The sequence below is a fragment of the Rhinoraja longicauda genome, chromosome 29 (genome assembly GCF_053455715.1).
Source record: "Rhinoraja longicauda isolate Sanriku21f chromosome 29, sRhiLon1.1, whole genome shotgun sequence".
Taxonomy (NCBI): Eukaryota; Metazoa; Chordata; class Chondrichthyes; order Rajiformes; family Arhynchobatidae; genus Rhinoraja; species Rhinoraja longicauda.
Genome location: NC_135981.1, coordinates 5002999 through 5018585, shown reverse-complemented (window position 1 = coordinate 5018585; position 15587 = coordinate 5002999). Strand labels below are relative to the sequence as shown.

Here is a 15587-nt window from a genome sequence, read left to right as displayed (position 1 = left end):
CTTCATCGGCCTGCTCGGCTCGGCCCTGGGACTTTCCATCGCCCTGTGGGGGCTTCAAAAGTCGGGAGCCTCGATCGCCTCGTGGCACCACGGGAGAAGAATGAGGAGGAGATAAGACTTTTCTTTGCCTTCCATCACAGTGAGGGTGTGCCTGGAGCAATCACTGTGATGGCTGTTTGTGTTAAAATTGTAATTGTGTGTCTTGTGTCCTTTATTGTCTACTGCCGGACCCTGACGTGAGAGGACGCTGGCGCTATTTGTTCGCCGCTTCTCCGTCAGGACAGTTCGTCTGTTTGTTTTTATGTCAGGACTGTTTTTGTAAAGCGTCTTTGAGCACTTGGAAAAGCGCTATAAAAAATAAATGTTTATTATTATTATTATTATTATTTCGTAAGTTGAGAAAGTGTATTCTGCAATTGAGCTGCAAATTTTGTGTGAGAAATCTTTACCCGTGGTGGAAGATGTGTGCTCAAATGCACAGGGACATTAACTTTAATTGAATCAAATGTGATTGTCATTCTTCCTTCATATTGGCTTGTTATTGTAGAAAATGTAGTGGGGGGGTGTAGCTCAGTGGTAGAGCATTTGACTGCAGATCAAGAGGTCCCTGGTTCAAATCCAGGCGCCCCCTCTTTTGAAAGACTATGTCTATTTACTCTCTTCTTACATCTAACAATTTAACAATCACTCCTGCCGTGGGGAAGGAGGTACAGGAGCCTGAAAACTGTCACGTCCAGGTTCAGGAGCAGTTTCATCCCCACAGCCATCAGGTTATTAAACACCACAACCTCTAAATAAGCTCTGAACTACATAGACAGGGCGTTGGGTTTGTCTGTTTGCACTGTTATAGTTTGTTTGTTTCAATGTGTATGTTGTGTGTGTATATACTGTATATATATACATATATATACATATGTATATATTTCATAAGCGATTGGAGCAGAATCCGGCCATTCGACCCATCAGGTCTACTCTGCCATTCAGTCATGGCTGATCTATCTTCCCTCTCAACCCCATTCTCGTGTGTGTGTGTACGTGTGTGTAAGTGCGCGCGTGTGGTGTGTGTGTATGTGTGTACGTGCGTGTGTGTGTGTGTACGTGTGCGCGTGTGTGTGCGTGCACGTGTGTGCGTGCGCGTGTGTACATGTGTGTGTAAATATATATATACATGCACACACACATACACACACATATATATATATTTATATGTATTTCTGTGTGTGTGTGTGTGTGTATATGTACACCGATATTTTACACACATATACACACATACATATATACACATACTGTATACGTACACATATACATGTACACATATATATATTATATTTACACACCATTTTATCCTCGTTTATTCGATTGTTCACTGTGTACTATGTTTACAGATTCTGTTGTGCTGCTGCAAGTAAGAATGTCATCGTTCTGTCTGGGACACACGACAACATTACACTCTTGACTCTTGATCTCCCCACCATTAAGTCTCTACTGTTCCACAGGGAACAACCCAAGTGAATCTTAAAAATTTAGGACAGGGATAAAACCTATTCAGCCTATCTATGTCAACAAAAGAGGAACAGTTTAGATTAACTACACTTCAAGTTCTTGGTCTATTAACTTGTAGGTTATAGATCATCCAAGTGGTGTTTAAATACCTGGAGAGCTTCCTCTTCCAAGCCCGCTCTTCATGAAGAGTTGAATAATTTTATTCTCAATTCCCCTCTGAACCTTTAACCATTTAACTTAAATCTGTATCTTAATTACAGCCCCTTCTTCTTAGGGAAATCAAGCCCCACTCAGTATCAGTTTAGTTTATTGACGTGCATACCGAGGTACAGTGAAAAGCTTTTGTTGACCTGCCCTTTTTTGTTTATAAGGCACAGGAGCATAATTAGGCCATTCGGCCCATCGAGTGTGCTCAGCCATTCGATCGTGCCTGATCTAAGTTTCCCGCTCGATGCTTCCCTCTTCGTGGGCCTTCTCCCCGTAATCTTTGACACCCTTAAACATTGCAACCTTCCACACTTTTCATATTCATTTAAATCCACCCTCATTCCCCTCCATTCCACAGGAAACAACAACGTGTGGTGGATTGTCGCATCTGAAGAAGGGTTCTGACCTGAAACGTCACCTGTCCGTTCCCTCCACAGGTAGACGGTTGGAGAGAGGGGGTGAAAATGGATGAAGTTGAGTGAGGTGAATGGGAGGTAGAAGCAGGAAAGAAAGATAAAGTTAGTCTCGACCTGAAACGTCGCCCATTCCTTCTCTCCAGAGATGCTGCCTGTCCCGCTGAGTTACTCCAGCATTTGGTGTCTATCTAAAGTTAGATGGAGCCGGGAGGGGAAGGTGGAGGTGGAGATGGCTGTGGGTGGGTGGGTGGGTGAGGAGCAGAGAACACAAAAGCTAATTATTGTTTGTCTTCTTGACCATTGGAAAGAACTGTCACGAGAGGTGGGGAGCATTGGAACCAGGATAGAATCTTAAATTGTTTCATATTTCTACACTTCTAAATATCTGGGGGGTTTTCTGTAGGGCGGCGGCAGAGTTGCTACCTCACAGCGCCGGAGACCCGGGTTCGATCCCGACTACGGGCGCTGACTGTACGGAGTTTGTACGTTCTCCCCGTGTCCTGCGTGGGTTTTTCCCCCGAGATCTTCGGTTTCCTCCCACACTCCAAAGACGTGCAGGTTTGTAGGTTAATTGGCTTGGCATGAATGCAAAATTGTCCCTGGTGTGTGTAGGGTGGTGTTAATGTGCAGGGATCGCTGGTCGTTGCGGACTGGATGGGCCGAAGGGCCTGTTTCCACGCTGTATCTCTAAACTAAACTAAACTAAAAAACTAAAAGTCCTCCTTGAAAGAATGATATTCACCACTGCCAGCACTGCATCCACATGTACATTATTGTCTAACGTTGCAAGTTTGGATATGAGAGCTTTCATAAACCTTTGATTTATGCATTGCTCTTGAAAAAAAGTCAAAGCAGTGTAATGCTTCAGTTAATATTTCTTTCTGTGGAATATTAACAATGATACCATCACTCAGTGTGCTCATCTGTGACACGTTGTCTATTAGAAGCATTATCCTAGCTCCTGTTAGTATTAGTAGCAGTATCATGATCAATACTTTTCACCAAACAAATAATTTAACTGTGGTAGATTCCAACTCACACATAAGACCACAAGGCATAGGAGCAGAATTAGGCCATTCAGCCCATCAAGCTTGCTCTACCATTCGATCAAGGCTGAACTATTTTTTCCTGCCAAGTCGTCAGGTCGTAAGCGATAGGAGTAAAATTAGGCCATTCGGCCCATCAAGTCTACTCTGCCATTCAATCACGGCTGATCTATCTCTCCCTCCTAACCCCATTCTAGATTTTTTTTTAGATTTAGATTTAGAGATATAGCGCGGAAACAGGCCCTTCGGCCAAACCGAGTCCGCGCCGCCCAGCGATCCCCGCACATTAACACTATCCTACACACACTAGGGACAATTTTTTTATAACATTCACCCGGTCAATTAACCTACAAACCTGTACATCTTTGGAGTGTGGGAGGAAACCGAAGATCACGGAGAAAACCCACGCAGGTCACGGGGAGAACGTACAAACTCCGTACAGACGGCGCCCGTAGTCAGGATCGAACCTGAGTCTCCGGCGCTGCATTCGCTGTGAGGCAGCAACTCTACCGCTGCGCCACCGTGCCGCCACATTCTCCTGCCTTCTCCCCATAACCCCTGACACCCGTACTAATGAAGAATCTATCTCTGCCTTAAAACTATACAACGACTTGGCCTCCACTGCCTTCTGTGGCAAAGAATTCCACAGATTCACCACCTTCTGACTAAAAAAATTTCTCCTCATCACCTTCCTAAAAGAACGTCCTTTTGATTCTGAGAATATGACCTCTAGTCCTGGCCTCTCCCACTAGTGGAAACATCAATGTATATTGATAGATTCTTGATTAGTAAGGGTGTCAGGGGTTATGGGGAAAAGAAAGGTGAATGGAGTTGAGTGGGAAAGATGGATTAGCCATGTTTGAATGGCGGAGTAGACTTGATGGGCCGAATGGCCTAATTCTGCTCCGAGAACCTATGAACGTACGAACTTCTCCCCATAACCTTTGACGCCCTTACTCATCAAGAACCTATCAGTCTCCGTTCTAATAATACCGCCATTGGTTTGGTGAAGGGGGAGCACATGGCCGCTGGCTGGGTGAGGTCACATGGGGCTGGGTGAGGTCACGTGAGGTCACGTGGTGACGTCACCTTGTCCCATATTTGGGAGCGAGGAAGTTGGCAACCGTACTAATACGGGACAAGGGCGGTCCCGTACGGAACAAACTGATTTAGCCCAAAATACGGGATGTCCTGGCTAATACGGGACAGTTGATGACCCCGCCGTCCATTTCCCTCCACAGATGCTGCTGGAACCACCAGGTTCCTCCATCTATTTTAGTGGAACATAGGGACTGCCAACTGTGAAACACACCAATCTGTTCGGGAAAGAAAGCCTTCGACTGAAGCAAATTGAGATACGCTTAAAAGAAAAACCTGACAAGATGCTATAACGCAAATATTTATTGGAAGTCGCAAATGATCAGAGGAAATATTTTTGACCCAGTAACAATACGCTGGATCCTGCATGGAGACAAGGTGTCAGCTACTGTGTGAAGCCAGCTCGGTCAAATCAATCACATTCCTCTCGAGGTGACTGACGCCTCAAAAAGAGAGAGAGAGAGAGAGAGAGAGAGAGAGAGAGAGAGAGAGAGAGAGAGAGAGAGAGAGAGAGAGAGAGAGAGAGAGAGAGAGAGAGAGAGAGAGATGATGGATGAGGCACGCTTGTGACATTGTGCTCGCTGTGAAATAGTGGCGGGTGAATGAAACGCAAAGGTAACAGGGAGAAAGATCAAATCGAAGCAAATCCAATCCCTGCAATTAAACGAGAGAAAAAGAAACCCACCTGACAACAGCAACTCAAGAGAACAGACTCCTGACAAGATGTTATTGAGAGCGGGGAGTGAGGTATTTGGAAGTGAGCCAGCATTCATTTTGATTTTCCAGTTTTGTTAATCTTGAACCATCTGCCCTATTCCTCGTCTTTGCTGGTTTCAAGTCCCATTGACATCACGTCGCACATTCAAGGGGTGATAGAAGATTTGCAGATGAGGAGGAGGGGGGAGGAGGGAGGCAGGGAGGGGGAGGGGAGAGGCCATTCGGCCCATTGTGGCTCTGCTAGTTGAGAGCGAGCTCTTCATTCTTACTTCAGTTTCCAGCAGCAGAGGTCGTTGGTCTTCAGCCAAGCCGATGTACGGTGATCAATTACTGAACTGCAGACTAAACAAAGAATTTGTTAATAAAGAACCAGGCTGCGCAGAATAGGATTGTTGCTTCATTTTGGGTCGGCGCGGTGGCGCAGCGGTAGAGTTGCTGCCTGTCAGCGCCAGAGACCCAGGTTCGATCCTGACTGCGGGTGCTGTTTGTACGGAGCTCGCACGTTCTCCCCGTGACCTGCATGGGATTTCTCCAGGTGCCCCGGTTTCCTCCAAAGACGCGCAAGTTTGTACGTTAATTGGCTTCAGTAAAAATTGTAAATGGGCCCTAGTGTGTAGGATAGTGTTAGTGTGCGGGGTGGTCAAAGGGTCTCGACCCGAAACGTCACCCATTCCTTCTCTCCAGAGATGCTGCCTGTCCCGCTGAGTTACTCCAGCATTTTGTGTCTATCTTCGGTTTAAACCAGCATCTGCAGTTCCTTCCTACACAATGGAAGATAGTGGAAGGGTCGGACTGTCGGGTGAGGGCGCAGCAGCTTACAGACACAGTCTTATCATAAGGTCATAAGGTCATAAGTGATAGGAGTAGAATTATGCCATTCGGCCCATCAAGTCTATTCCGCCATTCAATCATGGCTGATCTGTCTCTCCCTCCTAACCCCATTCTCCTGCCATCTCCCCATAACCTCTGACACCTGTACTAATCAAAAATCAAAAATCAGCATCTTATCAATAGACAATAGACTATAGGTGCTGGAGGAGGCCATTCGGCCCTTCGAGCCAGCACCGCCATTCAATGTGATCATGGCTGATCATTCTCAATCAGTACCCCGTTCCTGCCTTCTCCCCATACCCCCTGACTCCGCTATCCTTAAGAGCTCTATCTAGCTCTCTCTTGAATGCATTCAGAGAATTGGCCTCCACTGCCTTCTGAGGCAGAGAATTCCACAGATTCACAACTCTCTGACTGAAAAGGTTTTTCCTCATCTCCGTTCTAAATGGCCTACCCCTTATTCTTAAACTGTGGCCGCTGGTTCTGGACTCCCCCAACATCGTCCTTATTAGGGCGGCATAGTGGCTCAGCGTTAGAGTTGCTGCCTCACAGCGCGAAGATCGGGTTTGATCCTGACGATGGGCGCTGTCTGTACGGAGTTTGTACGCTCTTCCCGTGACCGCGTCAAGTTTTCTCCGGGCTTCCTCCCACATCCCACAGGCGTACAGGTTTTGTGGGCTAGTTGGCTTGGCGTCATTGTAAATTGTCCCTAGTGTGTGTAGGATAGTGTTAGCGTACGGCGTGATCGGCTGGTCGGCGCGGGAAGGCCTGTTTCCGCGCGACGTGTCTCTGAAACTAAACCGTCGGGCTTACACCTGGAATTCTCTGATCTCTAAAATGCCAGAGGTGATGAGTTCCGACTCCCAATAACACACGGCCTGACTCTGGCTCTGAAGTGTAAACACAGCCGGCTGAATCTTAATTGACCTGATTTAAGCAGAGCTTGTTCTTGTTCTGAAAGGTGTCCTTCAAACAGCACAAGTCGTTTTTTTCAACCCAGGCTGGTGGTAATCGATGCACTGCCACAACTCCCAGCCTCGGTTGGGAATATCAAACCTCTCTCAGTAAATTACAGCTGAATGATACGACCCAGAGGTTCCAACAAGATAACACATTCACTGAGGTGTCCAGTAATAGCACATTATTAGATGGTAAGATCTTCCCTCTGCGATCAATTATAAGTCATAGCATCCCAGTCCAGCTGGAATGCGCGCAGGGAAGGTTTACTAGGAGGTTGTCGGGACTCGGGAGTCTAAGGGGATGGGGGGCAACAAAGGTGGGGGTGGGGGGGTGGGGGGGTGAGGGGGTGGGGGGGAGGAGGGAGAACAAAGGGGGGCCCAGCGTGGGATACTCTGTAACTTTGCTGGCACCCTTTATGTGGCAACCCTTTGTATACCTCGGCTGAGCAAAACAAAGAATATCACTGTGGCTTGTCACATGTGACAATGGAGTACAGACGCCCCTCTCGACTTATGGTATTGCGACTCTACGATGGTGCGATACACGTTCAGTTGTAACCGTACTTCGAAGTTTGAATTTTGATCTTTACCTGGCTGGCGATATGCATTTTCGACTTACGATATTTTCGATTTACGATGGGCTTATCGTAACGTAGCCCCATCGTAAGCCGACGAGCACCATTCGTTCGTTCATTCATTCATTCATTATACAGAGAGGTTGGGACAGGCTAGGACTTTATTCCTAGCTCAGAATGGTGTATAAAATCCTAAGGGGAATTGATAACATGATGAGCAGTGGGGCGTTTATGTTTAGTTCAGTTTAGTTTAGAGATACAGCCTGGAAACAGGCCCTTCGGCCCACCGAGTGCGTACCGACCAGTGATCCCCGCTATCGTGGATCGACACGACCCCATACACACACACCAGGGACAATTTACAATTGTACCAAGTCAATTAATCTACAAACCTGCACGTCCTTGGAGTGTGGGAGGAAACCGAAGATCTCTGAGAAAACCCACGCAGGTCACGGGGAGAACGTACAAACTCCGTACAGATAAGCACCCGTGGTCGGGATCGAACCCGGATCTCCAGCGCTGCATTCGCTGTAAGGCAGCAACTCTACCGCTGCACCACAGTACCTGAATTGTTTTACTCCAGACTCAAAGTCATGAGAGGAATAGATTGGGTCGACGCACAGGGTCTCTTGTGTAGGAAGGAACTGCAGATGCGGGTTTACACTGAAGATTGTGGGGGGCAATCTTTACTGAAGCCTATTAACCTACAGTACAAACCTGCACGTCTTTGGAGTGTGGGAGGAGACTGGAGCACCCGGAGAAAACCCACGCTGGTCACGGGGAGAACGTACAAACTCCGTACAGACAAGCACCCATGGTCGGGATCGAACCCGGGTCTCCGGCGCTGCAAGGCAGCAACTCTACCGCCGTGCCACCGTGCCACTCCAGTAATGCCGTCACTGCCAATTTTCCTTTCCCGATCCCAGGTTCAATCCCCGATGCTGCCACACAAAGACTAAAGTTAAACGTTGTATTTTTAGTCACACCGGCGCTCCAGCCAGCATGATCTCCGTCCCAGCCAATTCCCTCTGACAACCAGAACCGCAGGAAGCATCCTGGAACAGCTCCATAGTAAACAGTGGGGATTCCGCAGCAGTGCGTGAGAAACTATAGGATAGGCTCGGATACAAGGAAACATAGACACATAGAAAATAGGTGCAGGAGGAGGCCATTCAGCCCTTCGAGCCAGCACCGCCATTCATTGTGATCATGGCTGATCATCCACAATCAGTAACTTGTAATGACAATAGCATTAACTTAACTTGAATTTAACCTCAAATGCTTTCACTTAAATCTCAGTATGAAGAGTAACGCCTATCATACTATGAATATATCAATGAATTAAAAAGAAATTAAGTTGATATTAACCCTTCCTCCCATATACCCTTGAATCCACTAGCCCCCAGAGCTCTATCTAACTCTCTTTTAAATTCACCCAGCGAATTGGCCTCCACTGCCTTCTGTGGCAGAGAATTCCACAAATTCACAACTCTCCTGGTGATTTTATTTTTTTCTCACCTCAGTTTTAAATGGCCTACCCTTTACTCTTAGACTGTGTGGCCCCTGGTTCTGGACTCCCCTGATATTGGGAACATTTTTCCTGCATCTAGCTTGTCCAGTCCTTTTACAATTTTGCACGTTTCTACAAGATCCCCTCTCATCCTTCTAAATTCCAGTGAGCACAAGCCCAGTCTTTCCGATCTTTTGTTTTACCTGGAATTTAGAAGGATGAGAGGAGATCTTATCGAAACGTATGAGATTATTAAGGGGTTGGACACGTTAGAGGCAGGAAACATGTTCCCAATGTTGGGGGAGTCCAGAACAAGGGGCCACAGTTTAAGAATAAGGGGTAGGCCATTTAGAACGGAGATGAGGAAAAACATTTTCAGTCAGAGAGTTGTGAATCTGTGGAATTCTCTGCCTCAGAAGGCAGTGGAGGCCAATTCTCTGAATGCATTCAAGAGAGAGCTAGATAGAGCTCTTAAGGATAGCGGAGTCAGGGGGTATGGGGAGAAGGCAGGAACGGGGTACTGATTGAGAATGATCAGCCATGATCACATTGAATGGCGGTGCTGGCTCGAAGGGCCGAATGGCCTCCTCCTGCACCTATTGTCTACTGTCTTTCCTTGTTTGACTTACCGCCATAGCGCGGATGAACCTGGTGAACCTACAGCTTACCGTATCACAAAATGCCGGAGTAACTCAGCAGGTCAGGCAGTATCTAGGAGAGAAGGAATGGGTTGACGTTTCGTGTCGAGACCCTATACAGCTGTCTGTAGTCCACCTTCAATTGCAGGCGGAGTGCCTCTGACAGCTCGGTGCATGGATGGTGCCATCTCCTTAGAATTGGAAGCACCAGCTGCAAGTCAAAGACCCTCCATTTTCCACCTTGGATAGAAGCGTAGAAATAGGTGCAGGAGTAGGCCATTCGGCCCCTCGAGCCAGCACCGCCATCCTGGCTGATCATGACGCAAAGTGTTGGTGTAACTCAACGGGTCGGGAGAAGAAAAGGCATCCCTGGAGAAAAAAGAAAAAGAAAAAAAAGATGGGTGATGTTTCAGGTCGGGACCCTTCGTCAGACCTTATTTATTTTCTGCCTCAGTTAGACACTAAAGCTGGAGTAACCCAGCGGGTCAGGCAGCATCTCTGGAGAGAAGGAATGGGTGACCTTTCGGGTCGAGACCCTTCTTCAGAATCTGAAGAAAGGTCTTGACTCGAAACGTCACCCATTCCTTCTCTCCAGAGATGCTGCCTGACCCGCTGAGTTACTCCAGCTTTAGTGTCTACCTTGGGTGTGAACCAGCATCTGCAGTTCCTTCCCACACATTACTTTACAGATTTCACAGGTTGACTGCCAGTTTTCTAGATGGTTCCATCTCAATGCATTCCCTGAAAACAAAGAAGATTGAGACTCAGCGGGTCAGGTAGCATCTCTGGAGAGAAGGAACGGGGTGACGTTTCGGGTCGAAACCCTTCTTCAGACCGAGAGTCAGGGGAGAGGGAGTCTAGAGATATGGAAGGGCAAGGTGTGAAAATGACAGATCAAAGCAGACGATGCTCAAGTAAATGTAGAATGGTTCATTGTTGGTGGAGGGGAAGGTGACAAGGAGGCAGACAGTTGGTAAAATTACTCAGGGGGACAGTGAAACTAGGGTGGGGGAGGGACGGAGACAGAGGGAAAGCAAGGGTGACTTAAAGTTAGAGAAGTCAATATTCATTCCGCTGGGGTGTAAGCTGCCCAAGCGAAATATGAGGTGCTGTTCCTCCAATTTGCGCTGGGCCTCACTCTGCCAATGGAGGAGGCCCAGGACAGAAAGGTCAGTGTGGGAATGGGAGTGGGAGTGGGGTTAGGTCGACCAGTCCCTGTTCCAGGCGTGCATTGGCCTATCCATGGACTCTATCTCCGCCACACTGACGACTGCATTGGGGCTCTTTGTCTTTTCTTTCTTCGTTCTCTTATTTAAGGGGCGTCACGGTGGCGCATCGGTAGAGTTGCTGCCTTACAGCGCTTGCAGCGCCGGAGACCCGGGTTCGATCCTGGCTACGGGTGCAGTCTGTACGGAGTTTGTACGTTCTCCCCGTGGACCCGCGTGGGTTTTCTCCGGGTGCTCCGGTTTCCTCCCACACTTCAAGGACATGCAGGTTTTGAAGGTTAATTGGCTTGGTATAAATGTAAAGATTGTCCCTAGTGTGTGTCGGGTAGTGTTAATGTGCGGGGATCGCTGGTCGGTGCGGGCTCGGTGGGCCGAAGGGCCTGTTTCCGCGCTGTATCTCTAAACAAAACTAAACGAAACTAAACTAAACTTACGGACTTCATTAACTTCACTGCCGATATCCAACCTGCACTCAAGTTCCCTCGAAGATGGACACAAATTGCTGGAGTAACTCAGCAGGTCAGGCAGCATCTCTGCAGAGAAGGAATAGGTGACGTTTCGGGGCGAGACCCTTCTTCAGACTGATGTCAGGGGGGCGGGACAAAGGAAGGATCTAGGTGGAGACAGGAAGATAGAGGGAGAACTGGGAAGGAGGAGGGGAAGAGAGGGACAGAGGAACTATCTAAAATTGGAGAAGTCGATGTTCATACCACTGGGCTGCAAGCTGCCCAGGCGAAATATGAGGTGCTGTTCCTCCAATTTCCGGTGGGCCTCACTATGGCACTGGAGGAAGCCCATGACAGAAAGGTCAGACTGGGAATGGGAGGGGGAGTTGAAGTGCTCGGCCACCGGGAGATCAGTTTGGTCAATGCGGACCGAGCGCAGGTGTTCAGCGAAGAGATCGCCGAGCCTGCGCTTGGTTTCGCCGATGTAAATAAGTTGACATCTATAGCGGATGCAATAGATGAGGTTGGAGGAGGTGCAGGTGAACCTCTGTCTCACCTGGAAAGACTGTTTGGGTCCTTGGATGGAGTTGAGGGGGGAGGTAAAGGGACAGGTGTTGCATCTCGTGCGGTTGCAGGGGAAAGTGCCCGGGGTTGGGGTGGTTTGGGTAGGAAGGGACGAGTGGACCAGGGAGTTACGGAGTGAACGGTCTCTGCGGAACGCAGAGAGGGGAGTGGATGGGAAGATATGGCCAGTGGTGGGGTCCCGTTGTAGGTGACGGAAATGTTGGTGGATGATTTGTTGGATCCGCTGGCTGGTGGGGTGGAAGGTGAGAACGAGGGGGGATTCTGTCCTTGTTGCGAGTGGGGGGAGGGGGAGCAAGAGCGGAGCTGCGGGATGTAGAAGAGGCCCTAGTGAGAGCCTCATCTATAATGGAGGAGGGGAAGCCCCGTTTCCTGAAGGTTTCGGGTCGAGACCCTTCTTCAGACTCAAATTCCTTCTTTGCTCTGATCGATGTTTGAGGCTTGATTGAGGTTTCCGTTCAATTTTAAATGAAAATCCACCTTTTATTCCAAAGCACTTTAATTATAAGTTAAGACGTACAAGCAACGGGGTGAATGAAAAAAAAGTCACAGATCAGTTGAACACTTGGTTATATCTGCACAGGGAATAGAACAGAATATTTTGACATGCTGTAGAGAATTATATGCTTCATATTTAATTGGTTTTTTATCTTGTAGCATCAGGGACTGAGCGGTTTGTAATTAATATTTTTCTTATAATTCTACAGTTATTAATAACTTTAATGGCTGATGATAAACTACAACCAGCAGTGCCGGCATCTATCAATGAAGCTTATTTAAGGATGTTTCAATCACGGTCCCAGAGGCCAATTCTCTGAGTCGGGGGGGGGGGGTTGGTTTGAAGTTCCTCACCAGAGATCAGGCCAAGAAGCTCAAGGGAGGGAGCGCAGTGCTTTCAAGCAGCCATCTTTCAGACGAGATTAGACTTTTAGGCCCTTAGAGACACAATCAGTACCCCGTTCTTGCCTTCTCCCCATACCCCCTGACTCCGCTATCCTTAAGAGCTCTATCCAGCTCTCTCTTGAATGCATTCAGAGAATTGGCCTCCACTGCCTTCTGAGGCAGAGAATTCCACAGATTTACAACTCTCTGACTGAAAAGGTTTTTCCTCATCTCAGTTCTAAATGGCCTACCCCTTATTCTTAAACTGTGGCCCCTGGTTCTGGACTCCCCCAACATTGGGAACATGTTTCCTGCCTCTAACGTGTCCAACCCCTTAATAATCTTATAGGTTTCGATAAGATCTCCTCTCATCCTTCTAAATTCCAGTGTATACAAGCCTAGTGTATACAATAGGAGAGAGTGAAAGGGCGGGAAAAACAGACGGAGAGAAAGTGAGAGAGGTTCAATTCAGTTGAGTTTATTGTCACCTGTACCGAGGTACAGTGAAAAGCTTTTGTTGCGTGCTAACCAGTCAGCGGAAAGATTCCACATGTCCTGAACAAATATCTACCTCATTGGTGACCCTCGGACTATCTTTGATGAGACTTTGCCGGCTTTACCTTTGACTAAGAGTTATTCCCTCAACATGTGTCCGTGGACGACTCGATTGTGATCACGTGTTGTCTTTCCGCTGACTGGTTAGCGCGCAACATAAAGCTTTTCACTGCACCTCGGTGCACGCGACCGTAAGCTAGACTGGACTGAACTGAAACTGAAAATTAATTTCAAGATAGTCCGAGGGTCTCCAGTGAGACAGGTGGCAGCTCAAGGACCACCCTCTGGTTGGTGGAAGGGGGGGGGGGGGGGGGGGGATGAAAGGGAGAGAAAAGAAAGGGAGAGATGGATAGAACATGAAGGAAATAAATTGAAATGAAAGAAAGAATTTGTGGAATTCTCCGCCACAGAAGGCAGTGGAGGCCAATTCAGTGGATGAATTTAAAAGAGAGTTAGATAGAGCTTTAGGGGCTAGTGGAATCAAGGGATATGGGGAAGAAGGCAGGCACAGGTTACTGATTGTGGATGATCAGCCACGATCACGGTGAATGGCGGTGCTGACTCGAAGGGCCGAATGGCCTCCTCCTCCTGCACCCATTGTCTATGTTTCTATGAATCTATGTTTCTTTCTATGTTTCTATGTTTCTATGTTTCTATGTTTCTGTCTTCACACAGAGAGAGGTGAGTCTGTGGAATTCTCTGCCACAGAAGGTAGTTGAGGCCAGTTCATTGGCTATATTTAAGAGGGAGTTAGATGTGGCCCTTTTTGCTAAAGGGATCAGGGGGTATGGAGAGAAGGCAGGTACAGGCTACTGAGCTGGATGATCAGCCATGATCATATTGAATGGCGGTGCAGGCTCAAAGGGCCGAATGGCCTACTCCTGCACCTATTTTCTATGTTTCTATGTTTTTCTATGTTTCTATATGGTAAAGATGCAGAGAGAGAGAGAGAGAGAGAGAGAGAGAGAGAGAGAGAGAGAGAGAGAGAGAGAGAGAGAGAGAGAGAGAGAGGGCATGTAAGTAAATAACTGCAGATGCTGGTACAAATCGAAGGTATTTACTCACAAAATGCTGGAGTAACTCAGCAGGTCAGGCAGCATCTCTGGAGAGAAGGAATGGGCGACGTTTCGGGTCGAGACCCTTCTTCAGTCTGAAGAAGGGTCTCGACCCGAAACGTCGCCCATTCCTTCTCTCCTGAGATGCTGCCTGACCCGCTGAGTTACTCCAGCATTTTGTGAATAAATACCTTCGAGAGAGAGGGGGCATGTACTGTGCAAGCCGAAGGAACCTCAGAGAAGAGGGAAGGGGGGGGTGGCACAGATGATGTAGAACAGATGGCCTTGTGAAATGCCAGTGAGTGAGTGCCAGGGAGACGCGTCAACCCTTGTCTCCCGACCCTGCCACCGTTCACAAACGTACCAGCGAGGCTGCTTACCTTTTCCAATCCAGCCTGCAAGATGTTTATGTTAATCTCTGCGTTGTTTTCGCAGGCAGGGGCGCTGGGATGAGATCAGCAACATTTTTTGTTTCCCTCTGTGAAATTAAAGATAATGAGATGTTATTAAATCGAGGGGAGTGGGCGATGTCGAATGAAAGTTAGTTCCAGATGAACGGGTCCGCAGCTCACCGTGACAATCCCCACTGATAGTTTATATGACAGCGACGCTCAGATGTGATTATTTTTTTAAAATATAGAAACCCCACATAGATGTACGAACCATAACGGCGAATTTGTCAATCAACAGCTGTGTAAACTGCAGTTGGCACTTACTCAACCTTGCTACATAGAAACATAGAAACATAGAAAATAGGTGCAGGAGTAGGCCATTCGGCCCTTCGAGCCTGCACCGCCATTCAATATGATCATGGCTGATCATCCAACTCAGTATCCCGTACCTGCCTTCTCTCCATACCCCCTGATCCCTTTAGCCACAAGGGCCACATCTAACTGACATATGGTCTATCTTAACATCTCGTGAATATAAAGTCATAGAGCCACAGGGCAGAAACAGGCCCTTCGGCCTATCTGTGGAATTCTCTGCCTCAATCTGTGGAATTCTCTGCCTCGGAAAGCAATTCTCTGAACGCATTCAAGAGAGAGCTACATGGAGCTCTTAAGGATAGCGGAGTCAGGGGGTATGGGGAGAAGGCAGGAACGGGGTACTGATTGAGAATGATCGGCCATGATCACATTGAATGGTGGTGCTGGCTCGAAGGGTCGAATGGCCTACTCCTGTACCTATTGTCTATTGTCTATCCCTTCTGACCAAGATGCCCCAATCCAAGCTGGTCCCATTTGCTCTCACCTGGTCCAAATTCCCCATGGATCCGTCCAAATGTTCTTATTGTACGTGAAGAGATGAATTAAAAGAGGGCATGGTTAAATCAGGAAACTC

General features: G+C 47.8%; 1 long non-coding RNA gene and 1 other non-coding gene across 2 annotated transcripts; one reads left to right on the top strand and one right to left on the bottom strand.

The window, feature by feature from the left end:
* The first annotated feature begins 559 nt into the window (after window positions 1-559).
* On the top strand, window positions 560-631 carry trnac-gca (transfer RNA cysteine (anticodon GCA)). The gene has a single exon. It is a non-coding gene; the product is annotated as a tRNA-Cys (tRNA).
* Window positions 632-4906: 4275 nt separating this feature from the next.
* On the bottom strand, window positions 4907-14725 carry LOC144607692 (uncharacterized). Its single transcript, XR_013549129.1, has 3 exons — window positions 14627-14725; window positions 9531-9869; window positions 4907-5329 (listed from the first exon to the last, which is right to left on the bottom strand). It is a non-coding gene; the product is annotated as an uncharacterized LOC144607692 (long non-coding RNA).
* Between the last annotated feature and the right edge of the window lie 862 nt (window positions 14726-15587).